This window comes from Pleurodeles waltl, chromosome 10, assembly GCF_031143425.1.
Source record: "Pleurodeles waltl isolate 20211129_DDA chromosome 10, aPleWal1.hap1.20221129, whole genome shotgun sequence".
Taxonomy (NCBI): domain Eukaryota; kingdom Metazoa; phylum Chordata; class Amphibia; order Caudata; family Salamandridae; genus Pleurodeles; species Pleurodeles waltl.
The window spans coordinates 956605354-956618202 of NC_090449.1; the positions used below are offsets into that span (position 1 = coordinate 956605354).

The 12849-nt window shown below is 41.5% G+C and overlaps 1 protein-coding gene across 1 annotated transcript in view; it reads left to right on the forward strand.

The window, feature by feature from the left end:
• PLXDC2 (plexin domain containing 2) overlaps positions 1–12849 on the forward strand; it is a 1436917-nt gene that overhangs the window by 95901 nt on the left and 1328167 nt on the right. The window lies entirely within an intron of this gene.

The window sequence follows — 12849 nt, forward strand, 5'->3', positions numbered from 1 at the left end:
GGTGGTCTCGACCATTCATGGTCAGAAGGCTGCTGCTCAGATAGAAAATCAACTTGAGCACCAACAAAATCAACTCGAGTATCTGGGCCCTCTGGTGCTCTGCATGGTGAGGTTCTCACTGATTTGTCAGAGCGGAATGTGCTCCCGGTGCTAAATCACAGTGTGAGCAGTGCAAACAAATAGCAATGATTGCCTGAATGCAAAACCAATCAAACATTCACCCCCAGTCACAGATCTGGGTTTAATCCATCAATTCTTTCACTCACCACGCCACCCCTGTTTGGACCCAGCCAGATGCAAATCAGTCTTGACCTTGGTCCTCATTGGAACAGTCCAGCCCGAACTGTCAGTCCAGGTCATCCCTGGACTGGAAACAAGACTCCTGGGACCGGTTGCAGGGTATCACCCTCCATCAGGCAAGCTAGCTTGATTGCAGTGGCATAGTGAGCCCGGGACCCTCGTCTGAGCATACACGGTGCACTCAGGGTGACAAAAGCAAACAAACACAAATGATGGACGGAATGTGGAACCAATCAAACATTCACCCCCAGTCACAGATCTGGGTCTAATCCATCAATACTTTTGCTCACCACGCCACCCCAGTAAATCACAGTGTTAGAAATGGGGTCTTTGGTTGACATTCAGGTTACCCCCTATTAAACCAAGGACCCTCACTATAGTCAGGGTAAAAGAGAATCACCCTCAGGTAACCCCTGCTTACCCCCTTGGTAGCTTGGCAGAGCAGTAGCCTTAACTTCAGAATGCTAGGTGTAAAGTATTTGTACCAACACACACAGTAACTTAATGAAAACACTACAAAATGACACAACACCAGTTTAGAAAAATATGAAATATTTATCTAAACAAAACAAGACCAAAACGACAAAAATCCAACATACACAAGTCAAGTTATGAATTTTTTAAAGATTAAACTAAAAAATAGCGCTTAGAAACACAAAATGCTTCGATGAGGTGTTAACATGGCGTCGTGACGGAGTCGTTCCCAACAAGCCGACACCAGCGGCACCGGACACGGAGTCGCGTAGCCCTCCAAGTACAGTGCCTCTGGTGAAGAGTGGAAACAAGTCGATGCGAGAAGTCGGGGATCGCGGCGTCGGTACGAAATGTTGAATCCGCGCACTTCGAGCGGCGTCGGTCACGACGTGGTGCGGCAACTTCCACGGAGTCGCGGACTTCAGCGGGGCTGCAGCAGCACCAGGCATGCGAAGAGCGCCGCGTTCAAGCGAATGTCACGACATCGGGTGCAGGCGGTGTCACCGGATTTAGCAGCGGCGTCGGTCCAAAGTAGTCCGAAGTCGATTTCCTTGGATTTCCACCAGCTTTCCTTTCAAGGGCCGAGGGACTGGATAGGGCACCACTTGTCAGAGCAGGAGTCTCTCCAGAGACTCCAGGTGCTGGCAGAGAGAAGTCTTTGCTGTCCCTGAGACTTCAAACAACAGGAGGCAAGCTCTAAATCAAGCCCTTGGACATTTCTTCACAAGATGGAAGGCACACAAAGTCCAGTCTTTGCCCTCTTACTCTGGCAGAAGTAGCAACTGCAGGATAGCTCCACAAAGCTCAGTCACAGGCAGGGCAGCACTTCTCCTCAGCTCTTCAGCTCTTCTCCAGGCAGAAGTTCCTCTTGTTTCCAGAAGTGTTCTAAAGTCTGTGGTTTTGGGTGCCCTTCTTATACCCAATTTCTCCTTTGAAGTAGGCCTACTTCAAAGTAAAGTCTCTTTTGAATGCAAAATCCTGCCTTACCCACCAGGGGGTCAGAGACTGCATTGTGTGAGGATAGGCACAGCCCTTTCAGGTGTAAGTGACCACTCCTCCCCTCCCTCCTAGCACAGATGGCTCATCAGGAAATGCAGACTACACACCAGCTCCTTTTGTGTCACTGTCTAGTGTGAGGTGCAACCAGCCCAACTGTCAAACTGACCCAGACAGGGAATCCACAAACAGGCAGAGTCACAGAAATGGTATAAGCAAGAAAATGCTCACTTTCTAAAAGTGGCATTTTCAAACACAAAATCTTAAAATCCACATTACTAAAAGACGTATTTTGAAATTGTGAGCTCAGAGACCCCAAACTCCACATGTCCATCCGCTCCCAAAGGGAATCTACACTGTAATCAGATTTAAAGGTAGCCCCTATGTTAGCCTATGAGAGGAACAGGCCTTGCAACAGTGAAAAATGAATTTAGCAATATTTCACTGTCAGGACATATAAAACACATTACTATATGTCCTACCTTAACCATACACTGCACCCTGCCCTTGGGCTACGTAGGGCCTACCTTAGGGGTGTCTGACATGTAAGAAAAGGGAAGGTGTAGGCCTGGCAAGTGGGTACACTTGCCAAGTTGAATTTACAGGTAGAACTGCACACACAGACACTGTAATGGCAGGTCTGAGTCATGATTAGAGAGCTGCTTATGTGGGTGACACAACCAGTGCTGCAGGTCCACTAGTAGCATTTGATTTACAGGCCCTGGTACCTCTAGGGCACTTTACTAGGGACTTACTTGTAAATCAAATATGCCAATCATGGATAAACCAATCACATACACATTTTGTAAAGGAGCACTTGCACTTCAGCACTAGTTAGCAGTGGTAAAGTGCCCAGAGTAACAAAAACAGCAAAACCAGAGTCCAGCACACATCAACAACCTGGGAACAGAGGCAAAAAGTTAAGGGAGACCACACCAAGGATGTAGAACTCTTTGAAATCTTGTGGAGTTTTTATGTAACTCCACGGAATTCCACAGAGTCAAGTTCTGGGAGTTCTGCCCACCCCTAATCATGAGCTGTGCCAGAAAAATATGACAATACTTGAGACTGCACAAGATGTTGATTTAGTGCGCTGGAAACTTCAAAATCAAAGTCTACGTTCAGGTTTTATCCCAGTTTGACATCTTGCTGGATTGTATAGGCATAAATGGAATGAAACTGCCCTTTAGAGCAGATTACACATATGTATAATAATACAGTGACATTACTACAGATTTCCAAATCTACTGACCTTTCCATAAATGCTCACAAATGTTTTAAGGTCAACCCCCAGGACAGCAACAATGCTTGCAACGTCACTTCTGCACCAGGCTAGATGTGCTCACTGACGTGCTGGGCATATCATTAATCTCTCACGAGCAACCCACACACATGTTCAACATGTTCATGTGTGACAAGCCCAGTGTCTCTTACCCTAGCGTTGCCACCCTAGTCTAAACTTCAAAGGAGAATGCTGGAGGTAAACATGCTCAACCCAATGACAGTGAATTTACAGTGGGCGAGACTGGGGCAGTGAGCCTCACCCAGTTTAAAAATCCGAAAACCTGGTAGTCATAAGTGAAAAATTCTAGCGGGCTAAATAGGCTGAACCCGTGTGCTATAGACTGTACCTCGAAACAGTAAAATTCGTGTGGCTCTATTAAAACAGTCACTACTTATCAGTGTACAAACGTGTGTAACTAGCGCTCTATTATAGTTCCTTGCCAATAGTGTATCTTCACTCTGTTCTGAAAAGTGCTCTTGACTGCTGGCTTGTACCACGACGCCTATTTAGTGTCTAATTCTAAGTGGTTAAATATCAAGAATTTGAACTGCCTGGAACCTGAGTTTGATATTTTTTATCACCTTTCAAAAATATGTGGATAATTATTATCATCGCAGTGCAAATCATATACAAAAATCAAGCACCCTGTATTCTGGTTGTGTTCATCCTTCAAAAACTCTGTATAATTCAAGATTGCCTTTAAGCAGCTAGGTACTTATGAAGTGCTCATGAAGTCTCTGGCCTTTTCATATCATTGTCTCCTGACGTCTCGAGACTTTGATTACCCTGCTTGAAAAAATATCAGTGAAATGAAGTCAAAACAATGAGCCCTTAGTCTTCACATCAACTCAAGCCCAGGAAGATAATTCACTCTTGCTATCCTAATAAATTCCCAGATGCCAGAAGGAACATTAATCATCGTCAGTGTCATCATTAACTTATCATAATTGGGTTTCTTCGGGCCTAATTACAAATGCAGTGAAAAGCGTGCAGAATTATTCTTTCCAAAACGTGTTTACAGCAGATCAACCAAAGTTGCTGGTCGAAAGAAGTTTGCTATCTATGCTCGTGGCCCTCTTTTTCTATTTGCCTGTGATTTCATTTTTAGCATTGGGCTATGCCATATCTTTTTTTGTGGAAGGGTCACCCTCACCTTTGGGTTCCCTATTTACGATAGCTCATTAGCAACTTCAGACTTTTATTAATAATGGTGTTTCATGATTACATCGTTATGTCCCCTGAATGTCGAACCTACAACATCAGAGGTACAGACTATTGAGGACAAAAACAAATTTGAAAAAAAATATCAACAGGTATGTAAGTCTATGGGGCATATTTATGAAAAGTGGCGCCTCACCTAGTGCAGCACTACTTTTCTTGTGCCCCTTAGCATCCCCTAACGCCCCCATGTGTGCGCCATATTTAATATACGGTGCACCATGGCAGTAGTTAGGGAACTAGCATCAGAAGTTTTGATGCTAATTCAGCGATTTGCAGGATTAGCTTAAAAAATGTTGACACTAGTCCTGCAAAGCACCCAGAGGCCCCCTGAAACCAAAAATCTCCTAGATTTCTTGGCACCATTCTTTTGGTCCCCCTAACGGGGGAACACCCCCTCTGCATAGATTATGCCTGGTGCAGGCATAATGTAGCGCAAAGGGTTATACAGTGGGGCAGTGCATGCATTGCAGCATTTTGTAAATATGGCGCTGCATTTTTGGCCATCTAACGCCACATTAAGATTTAAAAAAATGACGTTGTTAGGATGGCGCCAGGCCCTCTTAAATCTAGGTCTATATTTTCTATATCTAACTACGCATATATCGTTCTATACAGTACTGTTGATGGGTAGTTAGGAATACTATACTATACTTCCTTATACACACTACCTTTCGATATTTTGTCACTGGATATTCTGTCCTCTAAATTCTTATGCCACAATGTTGTTGATTTCAATAGTCAGTAGTGCAATCAAATAGATTTCATATAATTCTATCGTTCTACATTTATAAACCATCATATCTTCATCACTAGTATCACTGACTTTCCTTCAATCACTTCGCTTGCATGCCTAAACTTGAAATCTATATTTCTTTTTTGGGCTGTTGCGCTTAATAACCATCGCATTTATTAGGGCAGTTGTTTTCTTATGAACATAGCAAATGTTCTTTCAGAAAAGCCAGGCATGAACATTACTCTTCAGCGACTTGTTAGCCAAGTGACATTAGGGTTATTCATTTATTTGCAACCATAAAAACTGATCATAAAAAGTGGCAGATGCTGACTCTGCAAGTAGGAGCAGTCTTAGCTGAACAGATTGCATCCCCTAAAGTTATCACCAACATCTTTATAGTTTGAAGTAAATAGGATTGTATATTTTTATTTATTTACAAATATTTTCTATCGAACAGCATTATAATGGTTGACTATAATAACCCTTCATCACAACCAATCGTGGACAACAAATCAGCCCTATTTAATGAAAATGTCAGGTCCAATTGCACTATGTGTCACCCTCTTACCTAGGGCATTGTGGATATGATTTTTTTTAATCTCTACTAGGATTGTGAGAATTACACCAGTACTGGTATACATGTCTGACTTTCTCATTGTATGTGTTTTTCTCCTAGATAAGGGCCCTTTACTCTTTGGCACATTGTGCAGGTACCGTCAGGACAATAGCTAGGTTACCTATAACCTGCTAAGCAACTAGGAACCCTATCAGATGACCGTGTTTGCATTATTTTTACCATCTGCAATGTGTATACTATTATTACATCTATTCTATCTGATTGGTTGTTTTGGTAAGAGACACCGGCATAGGCATTTCTTTTTCTTCGTACTAAACACCTTTTCTTGTGTTCAGTATGACTGAAACAAGAACGTTAATTCTTTTCAAGGTGTTTCCGCGTGTCCTCATGTATCACATCACTTTCTTGCACGTCAAGTATAAAGTTAAAACTGTGAAACACCAAGGATCAGTTCACTAATATTTCATGCTGCCCAGCAGCAAAATTTACTGCCTGTCTTGCATTAAAGACAAAACTCAGCACGTTGCCTTATCTACAAATATTGGACAGCTGCTTGTGTCATTCCCTTTGCAGGTGCAAAAACAGTGGGACAGATTTAAAGAAAAGGAGAAAGGCAGGGATGCACCAAATTGAACACCACCTTCTAAATACAGTGCTGTCCTTAGCGCCCCAGGAGCGTCACTAAAAGTGACACTCCTGTGGTGCTAGGGGTCTATAAATACGTCCCAGTCTGTCTTGCGAGATGCACAACTTTGCACCATGGCATGTGGTGAGTGTGTGCTGTGTAGCACAGGATCTGTACTGAAAGTGTTGGAGTGTGTCTTTTAAAAGCAATATTAATATGAAAAGCTTGAAATATATTGTGTAAAGAAGTCGCATAGAAATTGTGTTAACATAGAAAATAATGCACACGTTTGAAATGTGCCCACGGGGAGTGGCTACCAATGTATACGTAGTCTAATGAAAAGGCTTATGAATTCTGGATTATAATGCAATAAAGTTTTGAATTTGTATTAGTATACCATAATTAAGGTTATATGTTAAGAGTTTGCTTTATTAAATACAAGGGCTTTAGCTTAGTAAGGGCTTGGGCCTAGCTCCCCCGATTTCATATTGAATTGCATTTTCTAACGTGTAGTGTGCTGTTTTTCCTGAAGGACACGAAGCTGTATTTTTCCAGGAGTTATATGTGTGTAGCCGTAGTAAATTCTTTCTCATGAGAACCGGCTTGCTCAAGGTGATGTTCTTGCTAGATGCAACAGTGTAATTTGTAACAGGTGCAAGGTTAACCATACTAGGAGAAGACAATGAAGACACTGACTGGAGCGCAAAGTCTAACATTTTCTACCTGACATTCCAACCGTTGAAGACGTCAATAACATGGACCAATCTGTGACATGAGAACTGTGAACTGTGGGAAAATTCTAGTAAGGTGTTTGCAAATTATTGGACAGAGATACAGATGCACCAAATATTATCCAATGAGGAATTAGGGAATAGTTAGACTGTTTTGACTTAATCGCATGACCACAGGAGAAATCCACACATTCAGCATTCTGCATGTTGCATTGCATTGCCCTTTTTCCATTCCTCAGAGACTTTTGCCAGTTGCCATACTTTAGTATAGTTGTCCTGTCGCCTCAGAAAAAACATCCTCTACCCACTTTTACTTGATATTATCTTCTCCTCCATCTGAGGGAAGTAATCCATTCCTTAGCTATGCTATCTTGAGACTTTGCCCCGTCCTACTTTGCCCGATGCTGATGAACTGATGTCCTGAGGACTAAGACTGACGCTGCTTGCTGATCCGTTGGATTGGTAACTATCAAATGCAAATTGTGATTGTCTGTTTGCCTTTTCTTTCTAGGTACCAACTGCTTTTTTGATAGAGGCCTTAGTTTAGATGTTTTCTAAATTCGTGTTCACTAAATGTTTTGCATGAAGCCCAACATGCTAATGCTAATTTGAGGTTATTTAAGGTATTCACTAATGTCTGATTCAGATAGACAAATGACTGAGTTCTTGCATTGTTGATTCACGTACTAATGAGACTCTGTTAAGTTGATTCATATTAATGATGTGTCAAATTTACTGAATGAGTATAATCCATGTTTGATTAAGTTGCGCTCTGATTGCTAATTAAGTAGTGTTTTGATGTGTTATTGCTATTGAGATTAACAGACATGATATTAGATTGTTACTAATAGGGAAATAAATATCTTATCACTTAACTAAACTGGTGTGGTTATTCATGACTGAAAGGTCATAGTGTGTTCAATTATCGATTGCTTATTGATTAGTGATTGTTATTATTGATTGTTTAATTGATTTATTGATTGATGATTACCAAAGAAAATACATTGTACTGGGAAGTCTCCAAACGCGGTCCAAAGGTTTGTCGACCTGAACGCGTCTCCTTGTAAGTTTACTTATTAAGGCCCTGACGAGCTAACAAAAGCATACTCTTCTAGAACAAATTCCAACACTTAAACCAACACAGAAGATTTTGAACTACAGGATTTGTACTGGAAGCATGCCCTTCCAATACAAATTCCAATACTTAGACAAACACAGAAGATTTTGATGCATAAGCTGTAAGCTGGAAGCATACCCTTCCAAAGCACATTCCAATACTTAGACAAACACAGAATATTTTGCAGCACATGGTCTATACTGGAAGCATACCCTTCAATGAAACAAAATCAAAAACGTAGACAAGCACAGAAGATTTTGATGCTTTCTATGTGTGCAGCACACTGCAGCACACATACAGCAATATGTTGGATTCTGGGAGAAATCAATGCATTCCTCCTTGTTTGCATCTGCATCAAATAATCAATATTTTGTTAATCAAACCCTTGTCTAATTATCTTACTACATCAGGATTTGCTTCAAAACCCAAGATTGTTCGCACTGAACCACCTGCAGTAACGCCACCCTGGGGCTGAGTGATGCAAGGAAAGGTTACATTTCCAGGTGAAAGCACCTTTTACCCTGGATGGGAAATAGTAGCTGCCATTTTGCTGCCCATTATTCTAGGCACAGAGCACTAGTAAAGTTGACACAGATATACAATTCTAACTGAAAGGAATGTTCACTTCTCCCAATTCATATCCTTCTCCTTTAATATGCAAAAAGGTAAGCCAATAAATGAATTTATGACAGTACCACTATGTTTGTGCTTTTTGCATTTTTTAAATCGGTAATTCTCAAAATGGGATTCATTTCTTTGTATACAGTTTCTATGCGTCTCCAACCCTCGAGAGTTGAAGCCTTGTTCAGAGTCTGCTACAGGAGTGTGACCAAATGTTAATTCAAGAAGCTGACATTCTTACTGCATAACTTGTGATGCATGACCCAGCTACACCTTTGCTAGTCTTGCTTCAGAAAGACAGGTTTGAAATTAAAAACAATTAATGCTATATATATCTCTTGCAATTGCACCAATGTTCCCATTTGAGTAAATCTTGATAGGGTAATACTTTCTTATTATAAAATTACAAAGAGCCAGTCTTATCATTTATCTTTTCTTTTAAAATCAGGATCATGGTAAATTTTCACCTAATGAATTATCTACCCTTTTTTATAGGACAGTACTTTAGTGCAACATGACTTTGTATCTGCATCACAGTTGCTGAAAATCCCATGTATGACTTGTTAGTAGTGTTTCAAGAATCCTGTACATCTATAACTTTTTCTTTATTTTTTGGCTAATTCCCAGTGAAAATTAATGTAGCTATTTCTATAATTAAAACGCTTACTGCGAGCCCCTTAGATAGGCAAAACACCTCTACTCCTAGCTTTTTCTCTTTAGTGAAATTACTCAAATGTATGTGGATGAAGCTGCATCAGGAAAATGCACAGAAATGTCTCTTATTGGGGCCCAAAAAGACTAGCTTTCCATTCCTGGCATGGCAAACCCATGCTCATGAAAGTCATATATTATATAATTTTCGACAGTGCAGACAGACGAAGAGCCTTTGACAGCATTCAACCTTTCCTCGCAAATCATGTCCTCATTGTATCCTCATCATTTATCTCAAACCCTTCAAAATGATATGCAGCGTGCTATGGTACTCAGCACTTTTTCAAATCTTTTTAGCGTGAAACGTCCTCAACCACGCGTTGTAAGCAATGCGGACGTTTCCGACGCAAGCGAAACCACGCTTGCCTAAACAATGCATGGCTTTTTCTGTGCCTTAACCATGCATGTGCTGAACTTCGCATATGTGTCGTTAAGGCACAGAAAAAGCCATGCTACGTTTGGGAGAGGATGCAGAGGTCGTGGTGAGGTAAGTGGGGCTGGGTCAGGCATGGGGGTTGATTAAGGGATTGGGGTGGGGTGGGGGCTGGGAGCGGCTATTTTTTTTTTACGAGACTGAGTGGGTGTTTAGGTTTTTTTTTTTAAGGTCTTAGGGTGGGGGTCAGGCTATTTTATTTTTTAGGGGAAAAGGTTTAAGGAAGGGAGGGAGGAGGTAGGAGAGAAGAGGAGGAAGGACTGAGAGAGGAGACAGTGATGTAAGTGGGGTTGGGGCAGGGTTGGTGGGTAGTTTTTAGCAGTGGGGTGGATTCAGGGCTTAGGGTGGGTGGGTGTAGTTGAGTTATTTAACTTTATTTTTTTTGGGGCATGTAGTTTTGTTACGGCTCAGGGTGGGTGGGGGGGGGGGTTGGGTAATTTAGTTTTTAGGGTCTGGGTTGGGGGGTCAGCACAGTTTTTTTTTTAAGCTTAGGAAGGGGGGGATCAGGGTAGTTTACTATTAGGGGGAAGGTTTTAGGGCTCAGGGCGGTTGGAGGGTGTTGAAGTAGTTTAGTTTAGGTCGGGTAGTTTTTTGTTTGTTTTTTAGGGCTCAGGGCAGGTAGGGTATTCGGTGCAGTTTACTTTTTAGGTGACAAATAGCCCAACAAAGGTGCACTTTTTTGTCTGATAGTCCATTTAATAAACTATCACAGTGGGAAGTTGCGCTTGGCCAAGGTGAAAGGAATGCTCTCTGAAAGCTACATGCAATCTTCTTCTAGACTTCACTACCGAACTTTAAATTACTCGCACCTAATGATAAGCACAGCAGTGCCCTTTAACAGAGTAAATCAATTTTTGCCAACCTTACATTTCATGTTGTTGCATTTTAGCTCTTTTACTTCTGGCAATGAGGCATCGGTGTCAGCGGTAACGCTGTCACTTTCTGTTATCATCAAGTCATGATTAAACTTGACTTTTTAATTTTTTTTCAACGGCTAATTTGCTGATTTAATTGAGATTGAAAATGAAAACTAATATCAAATCTAGGTTTGTGGTTACAGCGTATTAAAAGTTGCTTTGAGTAGAATGGTATACCAAAATGATTATGTGTGGTAATTTAATTAAATGTAAAAACATCATTAATATTCTTTTGCTCTATCTATCCATGGTGCTCTAATATATGATTCTTAACTGGTGCAAATATGCTGATTTTAATTTAATAATCTCTAATAAATTCAGCAAAGGGACTGCTGACGTTAGAATTAGAAATACTTCAATGAATTGAAAGGATGTGGAGCACCTATAAACAGTGACTGAGGAAAACCTGGCCTCCAGGTGTTCTATTTATTCTTCTGAAATAATCAGTAAAAACGCTGTAAGTCTTTATTTGGATCGTAGGCGTTTACATTGCATCATAAAAAACACCAGAATTTAGTAAAATTGCGGTATTACTCTACCTGGAGCATCTTATATTGTCTGAATTTCGCAATATTGATTTCAAAAGTGAAATTCAAACGTTCTGACTCCTTTGTCTATATAAGATGTGGCTTTTCACTTTCGGGGACTTTCAATTCCTACATGTTAAAACATGTGGTTTGTATTCTAAACAATCACTCAGCTACTATGGTGAGGTTTAACTGTATCCTGGCCGTGTTCCATCATGTATTCATTATTTGCTTTGGGATAGGTGTCAGCTATCTTTCTGCTAAATGTATGGACCTGCTAAGGAAGGCACGCTTTGCAGTTTGTTTGACATAATGGTTGTTTTGTGATGGTAATAGGCACTATGGGGGCAACTATTTTGGAATGACCGCAAGTCAGTTCCTTATCCTTAGAGTGAGACTGTAACAATGGAAATGGTGGCTCTCCAGTACGTTTTGAAATTTCTTGCAGTCTTTTTGAAGCAATGATGCCAGTATGTATATTTCATAATTTTGAGCTTTAATCATCGGTGGTTCATCCTCAAGGCATTGTTGAGGGAGGAAATGTAGCATGATCTTTTTAGGTGTCAGGTGTAGAACAAAGCATTGAAATTTGGAATCAAATTAAGATTTATAGGGAAGATAATGTAAATCGTGCAGCCCTGCAGCCCTGAGCAACATATTTATATATAATATTATTTACCCATACTCAGTGGAGAATTTGATAGAATCATTTATTTTATTTCTGTTCTGCGTAAACAAAAATACTCAGTTCAGTAGAGAAAGGGAAGCAGCCTGAACCACGACTTCCTTGTTCGGTGCCTTAACCACACATGTGCTGATCCATGCACATGCGTGGTTAAGACACAGAAGAAGGGAGTCGGCTCAGGAGAAGGACGTGATCAGGTAAGTGGGGCTGGGGCTGTTTTAGGGGCAGGGGTGGGGGGGTCGGTGTATTTTTAGTTTTAGGGGCTGGGGGGTCAGGGTGGTTTAGGTTTAGGGGCGGGGAGGGGAGGTCGGGCTATTTTTAGTTTTAGTGGCAGGGAGGGGAGTCTGGAGTATTTTTACTTTTTGGGGGTTGGGGTCGTTTAGGTTTTAGGGGCGGGGTGAGGGGTTGGGGTGGTTTTAGGGGTGAGGGTGGGGGTTGCGGTAATTTTAGGGGTGGGGGCTTTGGGTGGTTTTAGGTTTAGGGGTGGGTAATTCACAAACAATCCAAACTATCCTGTGCCTGCCCTCTGGTAGCTTGGTACTGAGCAATCAGGCTTGACGTAGAAGGCATCACCTGGGTATAGCTTGGTTCTAGTGATGCAGTGGGCATGGGACCCACGACTGACCAGAGCTGTAATGCTACGGCGACATACTAAAGTATACAAAAAGTGATGGATGAAATGTCAACTTTATCTCAGCCACTGTTAAGTATTCGGGCCTCATTTCAACTCATTGTCATTTTGCACACCGTGACATCTCATTTTGGACTCAGCTATACTCAAATTAGCCTTGACCCTTCTTGAGTGGTAACAATCCAGCCCGAACGGCCAAGCCAGTTCCTCTCTGAACCAGAACAGAGGCTACCCAAGGACCACAATCCTAGTCAGAGTAAGTCAC